The sequence below is a fragment of the Myodes glareolus genome, chromosome 6 (assembly GCF_982192425.1).
Source record: "Myodes glareolus chromosome 6, mMyoGla1.1, whole genome shotgun sequence".
Lineage (NCBI taxonomy): Eukaryota > Metazoa > Chordata > Mammalia > Rodentia > Cricetidae > Myodes > Myodes glareolus.
Window position 1 is genome coordinate 115,068,398 of NC_142031.1, and position 16,219 is coordinate 115,084,616.

At 43.4% G+C, this 16,219-nt stretch overlaps 2 long non-coding RNA genes across 2 annotated transcripts in view; one reads left to right on the top strand and one right to left on the bottom strand.

Moving 5' to 3' along the window:
• Positions 1 to 445: 445 nt before the first annotated feature.
• LOC146894393 (uncharacterized) lies at positions 446 to 5,374 on the top strand. Its single transcript, XR_015002461.2, has 3 exons — positions 446 to 609; positions 1,387 to 1,545; positions 3,047 to 5,374. It is a non-coding gene; the product is annotated as an uncharacterized LOC146894393 (long non-coding RNA).
• The window catches only part of LOC125404361 (uncharacterized), a 28,997-nt gene continuing 15,485 nt past the window's right edge, over positions 2,708 to 16,219 (bottom strand). The window contains exons 3-5 of the long non-coding RNA XR_007233254.3: positions 4,217 to 4,319; positions 3,153 to 3,240; positions 2,708 to 3,042 (exon numbers count right to left, since the gene is read on the bottom strand). This is a non-coding gene — a long non-coding RNA (uncharacterized LOC125404361). The remainder of the gene's footprint in view (positions 3,043 to 3,152; positions 3,241 to 4,216; positions 4,320 to 16,219) is intronic.

Genomic DNA, 16,219 nt, shown 5'->3' on the forward strand with positions numbered 1-16,219 from the left:
ATAGTCAGAACTTTGAAATAACCTAGAAGTTTCTGTGACGAGAATCTTGATGAATTGCCTAGATCAGACTGACCTGTAGGCATGTCTGTGGGGGTTGTCTCAATTGTTAATTGATATGGGTGGACCCAGCCCATTGTAGGTGGCACCGTTCCCTAAGTAGGTGGCCCTGCAGTGTGTAAGAAAGTCAGCTGAACACAAACTTGCCCACCACCTGGCAGACAACATCCTGCTTAGTTCCTGCCAGGCATCCTTGGCCCTAAAGTGAGTTTCTTGGTCTGAGGTAGTGCTCCATGGAACGACAAGCAGGCTGCCTTCAGATTCCTGCTCTGAGTTCCTGCTTGGCATCTCTCCATGACGGCCTGTGACCTGGATCTGTAAGCCAATAAACCCAGGGTATTTTATGACAGCCACAGAAATGAAACCACAGCTTAATTCTGTGGGACAGGGAGGGGCAGGTACCTGGCTGCCTGAATACCCAGGAGGGTCGGGGGTGCCCTGGGCTGGGACTTAGAAGACAGAGGCATCACTCACTTTGAGAGTATGATCCAGTATACATCAGGATGGACCCGTCGTAGTAGCCACTCGTTGTTTCCTGGGGATGGAAAGAAGGTACGGAAGTGGGCAGGGACAGAGCCTTCCCTTCCATAGGGCAGTGTTTCCAAGAGGAGAGGAAAGACTGTGAGCTGAGCTCTCCATGGCCACCTGCGGAGAGTGGCTGGGAGCTACCCATGGAACAACTTTTGTGTTTGTGTCATTCAAGACCTAAAGTTCAAGTCTGGGTCTAGTCCTTCAACCAAGTCAGCCCTATTTACTCCCCATTTATCATTTCTGACTTCCTTTGTGCTATCAATATCAATGCTGGGCACTGGTGATGTCCAGGGGTGGAGAGAGCACCCGGTGTTAGCACAGCCTGACCAGGAGCCTGGAATGCTCTGGCATGGGGAGGGCTAGTTTCCTCACTGCTCTTATAAACAACCCCCAGGATCTTCTTGTTGGTAGAATTGTTTCCGTGAAACTATCTTGTGTGAACACTTGTCTCTAGTGTTAATGCTTGCCCACAGTCTCACTGGAGGTCACCTCCAAATGAGGTTTTCCTCAGTTAGATTAGGAATTGGTCATTCTTGAAATAATGTAGAGAACACAGCCAGTTAGAAAGCCTGCTTCCTATATACAGGTTTATTCGTCTTCCTCTAAATTAGCACAAGAACCCTCAGGTGCCTGACCCTGGGAGGCATCTGATTCAGAGGGTTAAATCCCATGTTTACAGGAGATGTTCCTGGCTTTCTTGTTCTTCTTACATTTTACTTTGACAGGGTATAAAATGAATTTGCTAATTAGTTTTTCCTTCCTGGCTTGCCTTGTCTTATTGCTATAATCTGTCTCTAGCCGAATTTGTCAAGCCCACACTGCTTCTGAAGAGCAGATACTAAACAGCAGCACCAGCAACAACGTACACAACTTGCAGACAAGTTCAAGGGGCTATGAGCCGCTCTGACACTTGGCCAGGTGGTGACTGCCCTTCTCCCTTCTGCACAAGGAGTCCAGGTACGTCACCACTAGGGTCCCTACTTCTTGTAAGAATAGTTTCCCTGACTCACTTGGAACTCATGTGTGCAACACAATGTAGCCATTCAGAAGAACCAGGGATGAGACCTCTATGTGTTGCCCTTAACAAACGCTGACTGTGTGTGTTTCCATTTTTTATAATTAATGTTTGGAGGAAGGTTTGGAACTCTAGTTTATTCTTGGTTCATATGTAGAAATGTGAAGGCTCTGGGGTTCCCAGGAGTGTGATCATTAGTTAACATGAATTTAAGTGGGAAATTCATGTGTATTTATTTTTAAGGGGGTGTTATCCTTGTGTGTGTTGGAAAGCATACAGTGTCAGAGCTGGGATTCATTCCAAAGTGTTCTCCATTGGAATCATTATGACTGGAGATGGAGGACAATAATTCACTATGTGGGCCTTTTCAATATATAGGACATGATCTCCTGCCTGAGAAGGACTTTTCAGATCAGTTGGCTTTGCCCATCTATCGGAATGAGATGCTTACTTCCCACCATGTATGTGCTTTTTAATACCTAGGTACATAGACTTTTAGACACTTGTGGTTAGAAGGCCATCTCCCTCTCGTGGAGTACATCCTATGCAAGGCCAAAGCTCACTTAAAGAGAAAACCATCATCACTGGTTATTCTCTCTCAAAGTAAGAGGCTCTGCCATTTCCTATCAGAACAACCCGAGCTGGCCCAATGATGTCCAAGCCATCAGCTCATCCCAGGTAGCTGTCCCTAGATTCTGGAGATGTGCCTGCCAACCTGTACTGTGCACAGACAGGGCTTGGTAATTTGCTTTTAACACAGAAGAATGAGACAATCATCCAAGTTCAAGAACCACTGATCCATTTCACTCTCAGCAAATGAGTGAACTCAACTATGCAGTCACAATGACTCATCCATCAAATCTGCGGAGGCCTTTGATTTGACTGCAGCAGTGGCTTCTGCTCTCTGTGAATTTCTGATGGAGTCTACTGACCCGACGGGCAGTCTGAAGGGTGCTACCGTTGCCTGCAGCTTTAGACGACATCTGGAGCTAGGAGCAGTTTCTCTAGAGAGTCGCATTCAGTGTCTGCGTGTCCTTCCATCACCTTCTCTCACATCCTGTCAGTTAAGACCAGTTTCTCACCAAGGAATTATTTACCACCTCTAACCTTTGAACAGAGAGGAGTGGCTAGAAGGGTAAATGTGACTGTGACTGGTTTCTCGCAGTCATTGATTGATAATGACACCCTGGGAAAAGTAAACAAAATACAGAGAGTTGAAACAAAATTACAGACTCATCATGGACTTAGTCATGATTTCTTCTCCTCCAAATTACAAGAAAAACAGTGAGGCTTCAGAATGACTTCCAGTGATCCCCAAGTCCTTGGACGGTATCATGCACAATGCCAAGGACAGGACAGTCAGCAGCAGAAGTATATGGCTTTCAAGGTTGGGTCATTGAAGATCTGTGGTTTCATCTCTGCCCTCTTTTGTCTCTGCTCTAGGAACCAATCACAGCATTTTGAGGACAGTTTGAAGCCACCACCACCACCACAAAGAGTCCCGCATCGTGACTAAACAAGGCTCCTGCAACAGCCAGAGTTCCCTCACCAGGATCCTGAGCATCTCATCTCGGAAGGAGTCCTCCAGTCCTAGTACCTCGTGAACACCCTCTCTTGCTCAATACTCTCATGTACGTCTGAAACCAGGAAATTGCAAGATAATTAGTGCTTATTGTTTTAGGTTTAAGTGAAGGGATACTTTGTTATGTAGTAGATAGTTAATGTGAATGTTGAATTACTGTTTCACATGATGCTAATCTTGTTTGTCAGGGGATAATTGTGAGTTTTAGAATGGAATACAGGGAAAGACAAGATTTGAAACAGGAAAAAGTCAAGGCCAGTAGGAAGATTCCTTCTAGTACAGGGCACAGATTCTACAGAGGTCACACTGTTCAGAACATAGCATCTCTACAGAGATCACACTGTTTAGAACATGAACTCTGCTCAGTGATCACAACTGTCAGGGCATTGCATCTCTACAGAGATGATAACTTGTTGAAAAAGAGGGAACATGAGCAGGGGTCTGATCCCTGACTCCCAGGGGAACAAGTGTCACGGTGTCTCTTTCCCTCTACAGTCTAGAGAACTCTTTCCTTTGTGAACCGCAGGGAACATTTTATTCCTCCTGGGTAGTATGGAGAGCAACTGTGTACCACAAAAAAGCCATTTTGTGTAAGATGCTTCTATCCCAGTGGCAGAGAGCTGGACATCAGGGAGAAATTACTTCCCTGGCAAAGAGCAAGGCACTGGCCACCTTCACCTGGGGCTTGCTCCTTCCAGCCTTCAGCCGGGGACCTCTGCACATGCTCTGCCCTATCAGGTCGTCTTAGGAGACACTGTCCTCTGTGACTGCTGTTAGCAGTTATCTCAGACCAAGTACCTTGAAAGAATAAATTATTGCCTTGTAGTTCTAGAGCTCGGAAGTCCCACAGCACACAGCTGGCCCCGAGTCCAGGCGTGGCGGGGCTGTTTCTCCTGGGACCTCTAGAAGAGGATCCTTTCCCTGAATTTCTTGAGGTTGCCCACATCCCTTAGCTTATCCCTTCTCTGTCCCCCAAGTGAGCAATGTGGCCTCCATCTGACCTTCAGATATAAAATGTAAACCCCTCTTACTGCAGCAGGGGTAGAGTCTTCATTTCTGAGGGTCTGGATGGCCATTCTAGGCTCTCCTGGACAGTTCAGGATACTCACGACATCATAGGAACTTGAACCACCTCTGCAAAGGAAGGTCAATATTTATCAAAGACTTCAAGTCTGATCGTGACAGATGTTTCCTTTTTTAATATATCAAATTATTATTTATTTTCATTTTTTTAAATTGTGTGTTCTGTGTATGGGTATGCGTATGTGAATGCAGGTGCCTCTGGAGATGAGAGGCATCAATTCTCTGGGACTGGAGACACAGGCAGATGTGTACCTCTTCATACAGGTGCTAGGAGTGGATTCAGGTTCTCTGGGCGAACAGCAAGTCCTCTTAACTGCTGAGCCTTCTTTTTAACCTCCTGCTTTTAATACTAACAAGAAAGCTTCCAAACGATCTACCCCAGGACAACCCCTTCCTTAAAGTCAAGCCCTCGCATCTTTTCTCAGGTGACTATCTATTGAGTAATGAATGCTCCCGTCTGGAAACATGTATCCTGTCTCCCTGTACTCTGTTTTGCCTGCCTATGATTCAAGGCTGATTTTCTTGGAGGCCCTGATTTAATTGCTTCGAGGACTCATCTGTGTCTTTGATGTAGTTAAGAAAGCCACCTAGGACATCCCTCTGTTTTAAGTGGGCATCTAAAAGTACCCAGTCTTTAGGCTTAGGGCACTGCCTCCAATTGGAGCATATCCGTGTTCTGGGAAGGACATGGCTTTGCCTGTTTGATTTCCTACTGTGAACTTCCATGGGGCGGGGGGGGGGGGCAGTTCCTCTGTGTCAGTACTGTCACTGGGATAAAATATCAGGGAAGCAAGATTTTTTTTTCAGTCTCAGTCCATCAGCAGGGAAGGCATGGAGTGGGTGTGAGTGGCAGGGCTCTTCACACCAGAGCGAGGGAGAACTGGGAAGCTGAGGAGACCTCCACACCCCAACCCCTGCAGCAACCTACCTCCACCAGCCAGACCCTAATCCTCCCCAAACAGTGTGACTGGCTGGGGGTAAGGTATTCAAGCATATGTGGGGACATCATACACTCAAACCAATATATTGACCCTTTTCCAATCCCCTTTACTATTGAAATTTCTGTATTGTTACAGCCCTATTAAAACACTGTGTTTTTAATTTTATTCAGTGTTTTCTCTGTGATTGCATTGTGTTTTTATTCGTTGGCAGGTATTTCTGGGGCATAACAAAGTAAATACATGCCAACCCAACATGCTCGCTCAGAAGCTTTGTCTAGAATTGTGTGCATACCTGAACCCTCAGTCGGGGAGATCAAACAAAGAACTGCACCAAATGCTGATCCTGGGTCTCACCCCAGCATCCTCCCCCTTGTTCTGTGCAAGGATCCTAGCTGGGGCTGAATGCCTTCTCTGCCATTCTTTTACCATGATTTTCAAAGACTTATTTTCATGTATATGTTTGCATCTGTATCCACATGCATGTGGGTACCTGTTGTCTCTTCTGTGTCCACATCACTGCCCCACACAGCCCATCTGTGGCTTCCCATTGCCCATATCCTGGAGCCTCACTCGCCTGATGTGGCTTATGAAGCTACATGCATCACTTGTGATGTTTTTGTCTGTCCCCTTCATGTATAAAGATGCAAGTACTGGTCCAAATCCAAAGGGAGAGTCATTAAGTGCAAGAAGGTACCCAGTTTTGTTGGCCCTTGTTTACTTCACTGTTGTACTTTGGTCTCAAGCCTCTCCCACACTCCCCTTCTGGGCCTTTCCTGCCCTGTGCAGACACCCCTGTCACTGCCTCCCTAACTGGAACAGAACCAAGTCTTCCCTGTCTGTCAATGCACGTTACCAAGGGGAATGAGTTTGCAAGAGATAAAAAGTTGTGTTCTTCTGTCTCTCCTCAATGTCCTCTGTGATTTCTGTACAGAATTGAAGTTGTCACTTCCCCGCTCATCTCTCCAGAGGGTACTAGAATGTGTGTTCTCAGAGTAAGGAAGCAATGCTGATACATAGCCCAGAGTCACAGAGGACACTGGCCAACAGCAGGTCACAGCTACCTACTTTCTGGCTTCTTGGGCTTGGGGAGAACACCTTTTCCTGCCATCATTTCAGCATCCAGGGAAGTCTCCCGCCATCTGTCATCAGTGAGCAGCAGAGACAAGCTCAGCCCATGCTATAATTAAGAATCATAAAATCCTCTCGGACCAGATCATGTTCTGAATTTTTGTAGATAATAGAAAATGAAAGGCTTTGACAGGAAGTCTGATTTCTCCTTTATGGAGCTGGAACCAAGGATAAAGGATAGACCACAAAGCCACATAGATGAAAAGATACAAAGATGGTCCAAGTCCAAGGGAGAGTTGATAAGTACATGGAAGGTGCTCAGCTCATGACATAGCCTGTTTCCTATTTTTCTCCATGAAGATATGAATATGTGTGTTTGTGTATGTGTGTATGTATTTATGGTGTGTGTATGTATGTGTGTATGAATGTATATATGTGTGTGTTTGTATGCATGTGTGTGCATATATGTATGTGTGTATGTATGTATATGTGTTGTATGTATGTTCCAGTGAAGGCTATAGATTGATGTTGGGTGTCCTCAGTTATTCTACACTTTATTTTTGAGACAACCTCTCACTGAACCTGAGCTTCTGAATTCAGCTTATCTTGCTGTCCAGTAAGTTGTGGGGACCTGCCGATATCCACCCCATATACATTCAGGTGTTACAGATATATACAGCAGCTAGCCTTCTGCAGGACTTGGTAGTCATTCGCTTTATCCATTAAACCTTCTTCCCAGCCTCTGAAGACACTGGACAATGGTTTCTATCTAGTATTGTTAAGAAATCAATTTCTAAGCCAAAGTGACACCTGCTCTGTTTCTCCATTGTTAATTTGTCCCTTTGCCCTACTGGGATGCATTAGGACTGTGGAGACACCCTCTCTCTGCTTCCTCCCTCACCCTCAATTTTACCACTTATCCGGCCTTGCTCCCCTGTCTTGTTGTGCTGTTTTAATGGTGAATGCATTTTTTCCAACTTCATATTCTTTCACTGCAGTTCCTCTGCAGGAAAGAACCCACACTTCTTCCTTTTTTCCTGTTCAGGCATCTGTGTCTGCCAGCGTGGGCGTGTGGATGTTTGCTTTATTCTTTTCCTTCAGCACCATGGGATATTTTCAGTTCCCTCCCCTTTCTTGTTTCTCTCCCCAACACTGGGAAGTCTAGTTCTCATCATCTGCAGAATTTTTATCTCTTTAATACCAGAGCACAAAACTCTGTAGGTTCGGAGGTCCAGACTCTTGGGATTTTCCTTTTATTTGCAGCTTATGAAGTACTTTGTCCTTCGAAAGGTTATTTATTTGTCTCCTTCACTGACAAGATTGTTTTCTTTTATTCCTCCTTTTTCCCCAAAGCATAAAGTTGAAATAATAATCTTTACACCAGGTAAGCATGGGACGTGAAAGGAAGCTTGCTGTTTACAACGAGCAAAGACATTCACCAATAAATACATTTTGTCTTTCATTCCTCATCTCAAACACCTTGCCATTTGTCCTCCAGTTCACAGCCAGCAAAGTCTTGTGGAGATCTGGTCAAGGTCTTACAGTTTTTGAACTTGGGATTTCAACTATCTATGGACACATGATCATTGTCACAGTGTAGTGCGACAGGGCATCTTCACAGCTGTGGGTTGGGATGCTTTGACAATGAGACGATTGCCAAACTGTCCCCCCTTCCTTCCTGCAGAGGAGATACCCTGGCCACCTAGCCACCTTGTCAAGGCTCTAGATATGGAACACAGAAGAAGTGATAGGAAATAAAAACCCCTGAGTTCTCATGTTCTGGACTCTTGTTTAAAAGGTTTTCTTACTATTTTTATTTTTATGTGTATGAATAGATGCCTCATGGGTGCAGGTGTCCTCATGGTTCTGAAGGCGGCTTTGGAGCCTCTGGAGCTAGAGATGATTGTGAGTCACTCATTGTGGGTCCTGGGAACCCAACCTGGGTCCTCTACTAGAGCAATAAGGGTTTTTAACCATGGAGTCATCTTTCCAGCCCCGTGAAATACACTTCGTGTGTAGAATTTTCCCAACATAGAGAGAAATACAAAGTCATGAAGCAAAATCTCTACTTCTTCATGTATGAAAATCTTGAGTGAAGTATCTATCATAGGAGATTCCAATGAAATGAACCTAAACATTTTCAAAGTCTTCTGTTTTGTTTCTCAACATACAGAGAGTTCTGTTTGTTGGTGGTGGAAGTCACACAAAGTGGCCAATGGCAGTGGATTTTTATTTAGGCTTCTTTAGGAGAAGATAAATAAGAAAGGTTAGAAGATCTATAAGAAGAACTTGTCCTATCTAAAATCAATTAAATTAATAAAAAGCAATTAATGCGCAAAACAAATGATCACTATGCATTTTTTCTCATCCCTCATTTGATTCAGATGCCTCCTCAATACTGTTTTCACAACACCAAACTAAAAAAAAAACTTTTTAAATGCTTTGCAGATATCACTCCATCTCATGGAACTTTAGAGGGACAAAATATAAGAAAAGGTTACTCTGATGAAAAGGACTAATTTCAAGTAAAGAAGAGAAGGACTGTGTCATGTGCCAGAGGAAGAAGTCTAAAGAAAAGAGACAGTGCACATTAGAGGATTGGAAAGCACACACATAGATTTGTTTTTATCTGTGTAGTTTCGCTTTTGATATGAATACAAGATATTTGTATATCACTTAAAACACAGCCACACTTTGTCCCCAGATTCAGTCACACTCCATTGTCAGACTTTCAAACAAATAAGCAAACAAAACAAAACAAGAGGCTGGAGAGGTGGCTTGGGAGTCAGGAGCAGATACTGTTCTTCCAGAGGACATGAGTTTGATTCTTAACCCGCACACCATGTACTCACAACTGCTTGTAACTCTAGCTCCAGGTGGCTCTGACACCTCTGGCCTCCATGCACACCTGTACTCACCTGTACACACTCACACATGGGCACATAAGTAGAAAAAATAACTAGACCGCGATCACAGAGACTATCAAATTTTATCAAATATTTTGGTCTGTAAGTAGAATCTGATCGGTTTGTTTGGTAGAAATGAAACATCTCTCTGAGGTGACGTCACAGTTGCTGACCACTGACCCTAGGAGTCAAGCGGCAGCTCTTTAGCAGGTGGCAAGTCTTATGAAGATTTTCAAACACATAGATTTTCTACCAACAGTCTTTAAAGACTAGAATAACGTTTTCAGTCTGTATTAAACCACATTTCCATATACTACAGATTTTTGAGGGTTAGGGCATCTTCAAATTCAAGCTGATTTATTCAAAGCCTTATTCACTTGGGCGTCTCTTCCTTTAGTGTTTTATTTTAGAGCCCAGACCCTAATTATCTGTGGGCCTGGTTTTGAGTCTGGCCAGGTGTGATAATGCTGTTAGCAAAGGTGCTATCTCTGGGGTACGTGGAGTCTTCATTCATTCTATTGGATGCTGCTTCTTGGTAACTGTTATATTTTCTGTTCACAGCTCACTTTTCTTTTCCCTCTTAACACTTCCTCACCCTCTCACCCTGCGGTCTCCTTACAACCTCCCATTTCCCTTAAAGACACAAATGCAGAACTTGTTTCAAAGCCCACGAAGATATTGTCAGGAGACATTTTCTACTCTAAGTCATTAAAAATTCCATTTTGAAGCTGGGGAATCTTGGGAATCTTCAGTACAGGGGTAGCCTAAAGTATTTCACATAAAATGTGTAATTTGTTTTCTGTGACATTCAGGAGGTCAAAGATCTATGAAAGAAGTATTCTTTTGGTAATTTATAGGGGAGGAGGGATTTCCATAAAGCCAGATCATAAGGAAATGATAGAACCTTCAGGAATATCAAAGTTTTTATGGTTCTGCCTTATATAAATTCAAGGGCAGTGGTGTAGATGCACATGTGCAACCACACGGTGGTATTAAAAGTGAGACATGAAGAGGAATAAGAGAGACATCACTATGAAGAAGTATAAGTCACAAGTTACCGTTATTAATAAGTCGACCATGTTCCATAGTTGCTGAAAACCAGCACTGCGTCGAATTTTTGTAACTGGAGGTTGGTATGGCTGAGGAGTTTCTCACGGTGTGGCTGTTCCATGTCTTTGCTCTTCCCCAGCGTACAGGCACCTGGTGGTTCCCATTCCTTGGCTATTGTGAATGGCTCTGCTGTGAGCATTTGAGCAAAGCTCTGACACACTGGCTGTGTCCTTTGGTTCTGTACCCAGGAGTGTGATTGCTTGATCTCATGGTGACTATGGCTCTGTTTCCTGAAGAGCTTCCATGTTGTTTTCCATAACATTAGGAGATTCATTTGTATAATTGTTACTATTTATCAGTGAAAATAAACTAAAAAAACAGGGGTGGTACTGTGACTCTGGCAAAATACACATGGTTGGGGAGCCCAGAGGCCCCAAGGGTGAATCTACTACAGTTATGCTAAATTGGCATAGTATCAAAGTGTCTCCAATTTCATATCTTTAAATCAAGAGATTAGTGCAGCTTTCAGACTTCAGCAGTGGAAGGGGGTTAATAGAGAAACTCCCAATTGGTCAAAATGCAGAGATTAAATGCCTGTGGAATGCTCAGTCACAAATGGGACGTCCGTGTCACTTCCTTCCCCGCGATCAGGGACCACAGTGAAAGAAAAGCAGAGAGACTATAGGGGCCAGAGGACAGAGAGGACCAGAGAGGAACAGCCTCTCCCGAGCATCACCAGAATACTGCGCCCATGAACTCACCGCATCTGTGCTACCTCTAGAAGACCTGTGTAAGATCAAATCTGTCAGCATTCCAGCATAGAAGGGTGAGGAACTCGTAAGCTCTAATTGCTATCTGAGGAACTGTGGGGAGTTGCTGGCTTCTCTCGAAGGAGTCAGCTTTCTCTAAGGACATGGCTCCTGGTAAGATTACTATGCTCCAGCGGATACACACCCAGTATATGGGCAGCTTAAATCAGAGTCAGTGGGCTATTTTCTAAGAAAATTTATGGGGTAGGGAGCTAGGGTAGATCTGTTAGTAGTTGAGGGAAGGAGTGTAAGGTAAAAATCAGAAAACTTTGCATGAAATCATCAAATAATTAATAAAAATATTTTTAAACCATCAATTTAAATAAACAGAAGATTGAAATAGAGTCATGCTCAGACTCATTACAACTATGGATTGCAAGCTACTTGCCTGTGGTTGTTTCTGCATCTGCAGACTTAACCTGTGGTGTGGGAAGTTCTTCTGTATATGCGTTGCTTTTATTGGTTAATGAATAACGAAACTGCTTTGGTCTGTGTTAGGGCAGAGTAGAACTAGGCAGGATAAAGAAGGCAGAGTCAGTGAGAAGCCATGTAGCCCCACTACAGACAGATGTACAGGAACCTTGCCACAGCTGCATGACGATACACAGATTAATAGAAATGGGTTAACCAAATATATAAGACCTAGCTAGCAATACACTTAAGTAATTGGCCAAGCAGTGATTTAAATAATATAGTTTCTGTGTGATTATTTCGGGACTGAGCAGCTGGGAACGAATGAACACCTTCTCCCAACAAATCTGTGAACTGGGGCAGACAGAAATAACTAGGACATGTGATAAAGAGCAGGCCAGAGCTCAGCTGGTCCAGCTGATGCCCCAGTGTCCAGGAAGCCTGTGCGCAAACCTCATTCTCTTTCCATTATTCTCTTTCTCATCATTACAGGCCAGGATCCATGACCTGCTCTGAAGGCTGCCCAATTTGTGAGCAGATCAGTGCTCAGACTCTGTTTACTTCAAATGGTTTGTTCTTTTAATACAAGTGTGAAAATAGTGACCTTCCCTACTCGAGTATGAAGTGACCTACTATATGGTCATCTTGTCTGTATCCTAGTGAGTCCTGGGTCCCTGTATTGACCACCTTGGAGATATCCAGTTGTGGAATAAGAGAATTCTGGCCATTCATATGGACCTCACTCACTTATGAGGTACAGATCCTTCATACTTGACTGATACTTTTTATCAGTTTATTTGCCCAGCAATTTTTCTTGGTATGTTGGGGTTTTGTCTAGACTAATAAAACATCTGTGGTCTGATGTTCAACATCATGCATACACACATAAGTGTTTCCCAGGGAGCACTTCTGTGGGAGGATTCTAAAACCAGCCCAGTGCTCCTTCTTGCTTTCCTGGGTTGGTATGAGACAAGAGCCAGGGCAATTTGAGGAGGCTTGGATTATGTTGTATGTAACTCCCCTTTTGTTCCCACTGCAGTTCAGGGGGTGGTGTTGGCTGCAGCTCCTTTCACATCTCTGTGGTTGGAGTCATCCCATCTTCATCCTCTAATTAGAAAGTCACAGAATGTTCTGTTACTGACAACTTGTTGACTGGCAGGAAGAGTAACCACGCAGAAGAGCCAAAGCTGCATATCTGGTATCTAAGACAATGGACCTTTGCCCTGATTCAGAACTGGTGAGGCCCAAATTCACATGCTGTGATCTTCATGGGGCCTTTGGGAAGTACTGACGTCATGACGGTGGTACCCCAATGAACAGGGTAAATGCTCTGATGAAAGGTCACCTTGGGAGGGCTCATGAGATAGGAAGTAGCCCTCAGCAGACATGGAACCTGCTAGGATGTTGAACTTGAACTTCCAGCCTTCATATCTGTGAGAAGAGAATTTCTGTTCATGAGAAGCCACTGGCCTGGGTTCCCTTGTTTACGCAGTTGATGTAGATGGGTCTTGTTTCTATGTGTTGCTTTCATTGGTTAATTAAAAAAGATACTGCTTGGCCTGATAGGTCAGAACATAGGTGGGTGGAGCAGACAGAACAGAATGCTGAGAAGAAGGCAATGAGGCAGTCGCCATACTTCTCTTGCCCATGATGGACATGGGTTAGAATCCTCCCGATAAGCCACGACCTCGTGGTGGCATACAGATTATTAGATATAGATTAATCAGGATGTGAGAGTGAGCCAATAAGGGGCTGGAGACAATGGGCCAAGCAGTGTTTAAAAGAATACAGTTTCCGTGTAATTACTTCGGGTAAAGCTAGCCGGGTGGGAGGCGGGAAGTGGCCCACCGTTCCTTTCAACAGGCAGTCCACATGGGTTCAGAGAGTCCCAGGGATGAAGTGAATTCCCAGGAAGGAGCCCTGAAGGGAAGCACCACCCTAGCATCTGTCCAAGCAAAGGGACCAGGATTCTGTGTTCTTACAGCCATGGTGCTTGTGTTGACTGTCAGTGTGCTTCAGTCCCAGGAACAAATGATCCTATAAATGTAGGAGGTAGGCAGCCAGCTGGCAAACCTTCAGGTTTTGAAGTATCTTACAGATCCATGCTTTCAGCATATTTTGGAAAAAGGTAATGTTAGCTGCCATTTAATTTTCTTTCTATTTGGGGGGGAGTAAATACCTTGACTGTGCAGTACCCTGGACCCTGAATGGAACATGAAAGAAACAGAAAGTCTTGAGACTCAGTTACTTAGCTTTGAGAAGATTCATTAATTGCTTCTCTGCCCTGAGGGTCTTGCAAGAAAGAACTCTGAGGCATAGCTGTTGACACCTGTAATTGTTCCGGTGAAATTATCTGGGCACAGTGAGAGCAGAAGCCCTTTCAACACTGTTTTATTTAGCCAATCATACGTCTTAGCTAATTTGCAAACTTACTTGTAGAGGCCACCCTTTCTTGTGGAATCTGTATAGTTGCTGATAATGCAAGTCCATAGAAGATCATTTTGCAGAATGCTTTTAAGAACTATTTCATATATAAGGTAGAACTGTTTAAGGTATTAACGTTCATATGAAATTGTAGTGAATAGTCTTGCTGTTTGACTCTTCTGTTCTTCAGTGTCCAACACAAGTAACTCTCATCAGTGCAGACCTTTGGTAGACAGGCAGAGGAGTTTGGCTCCCTATGTACTGATGTGTGTTCTGCTTGTTCTTGATCCTCCTTGTCATTGCAGAGCCATTCACCAGCCTCCACACTGAGCTCAGAAGATTGCAAGCCCTGCGTGCTAATTTGCTTCCATTTGTACTCTGTGAGCAACAGAGCCAGGATAGTGGTCCCTGAGTCTCATCATTTGAGAACAGAGAAAGGAAGAGTGATGTAAGTTCAAGGCCAGGTTTGTCTAGGTAGCTATACCTGGTCTCAAAAATTAAATCAGATATTATAAATGAACAAATAATGGTTGATTGAACAGTTAGAAATGTTGGATATTGAAAACCACATGTTAAGGAGTCTCCTATAATTTGGGTACTCAAGGTTCTGGCTGGCACATACCATGCAATAATATAGGCGTCTTTGATGTAACCAGAACTTCTCATTTCTTTGGTTTTCTCAGCGTGAATTACATACATCTCAAAAGTTTTATTTCTGATGCAGACCAACTAACTAACCACTTTATTTGCATAAAAATTGAAAAATTATTTATGTGGATAGTACAAAAGCATTGTAAATACATTTGAAGTATGTGAAAATAGATGAATACCATATCTAAATCTATTTTCCTTTGGTCATTGATATAGGAAATTTAGGAAGATATTTATAGGATAATTTCTGACTTTCTGGAATTTCAGACTTAGGTCACCATATAAATATGAAGCAAAAGGCCGACCAGGGTTCTTCTGATCCAGAGAGAATCTGTGTATGCTTGGAGTCCTCTCTTCTGTGTTGCTTTTCTTCCAGATGAAGGCAGAATAGTAGGGACTGATTAATATGAGAGATGGGGATTGGGGAAATGTGTGGGTGGAATGGGATTATATGACAGGATAAAGCATTATATCCTTGGATGTCAAGATGAGTTAAAGGATCAAGGTTTTCTCTGAGTCACACTGGAACCTACATGCTGAAGTTATAATGTCTGTGGTTGTGACTCCTAGTTAGAAAAGAAATCCAGGGGTGCAGAGAGAAATGCTAAACTGAAACAGACATACATGAAATATGTGTCATTGCATAAATAATATTGAGTATCAAACCCAGATTAAGACTTTGATGAAGTAATTCCAAATTTTATTTTTACCATTTTTAAAATGAAAATAAAATCACACCTTTTTCCACACTCCTTTTCTCTGTCTTACCATTTTTCATTCTTCCACTCCCTCTCAAATTCATGGCCTCTTTCTTACTTATAATTGATATTCATCTATCAAAAATAGCATAGCTGTATGCAAACAACGTGCCAATTCTGCTCAGTGCTGGTTGCATGGGTATACTTTCAGGGTGGAACACTAGGTACTGGATAGCCAGTTAGGGAGCTCATCCCTGGGAAGTGCTAATTCTCTATCTCTCAGCAATATTTAGTTGTCTGTAGCTCTTTGTCTAGGGTTGAGTCCCAGTGAGGTTTCCCCATCCACACTAGCATGTCCAATGGAATTGCCTTGTTTATGTCTCATTTAGGCAGCCATATTGTTGTAGTTTCTTGGGTACAGTTTTCATACCAATTCTAGGAGACACCTACCTTGTGACTATTAGGATGAATATGGAGAATATAGTCAGGAATTACAGTGGTTTAGTAAAGGGTCAATAATAGCTTCTGTCAACAGTTCATGACTGCAGTAGCCATGGGTAATCGACTAGGATTCCTGTAACAGGCAGTCTTTCCATCCTGTTGAACAAGACTTAGTCCTGTCACAGTCCAGCAATTGCCATATATGAGCGCCAGTGTGAATCCTTTGACACCCTACCATATTGGTCATTTTGTGGTTCATAGGCGTCACTATTGAGTATTCTCGCCCTTGGCAGGCTCTATAGAACCCATCAGAATTATGAAAGCTCGTCCTCATGGAGGAGGTTTTAGTCTCACAACCAATCCCAAATCTCTGGAGTTCCATGCCCCAAGTCATTGGAATTTAGGGAAATAGGGCCTTGTCTTTAGTTTCTGGGAGGTGACCAAGGGAAGCAGCATGACCTTATATTGTTTTGGGACACTCTTGGACTCTAGTGACCAGCAATTCAAGAGAGTTTTCTCATGCCAGGGTCTTTGTGTTTGAGGCTTTAGCTT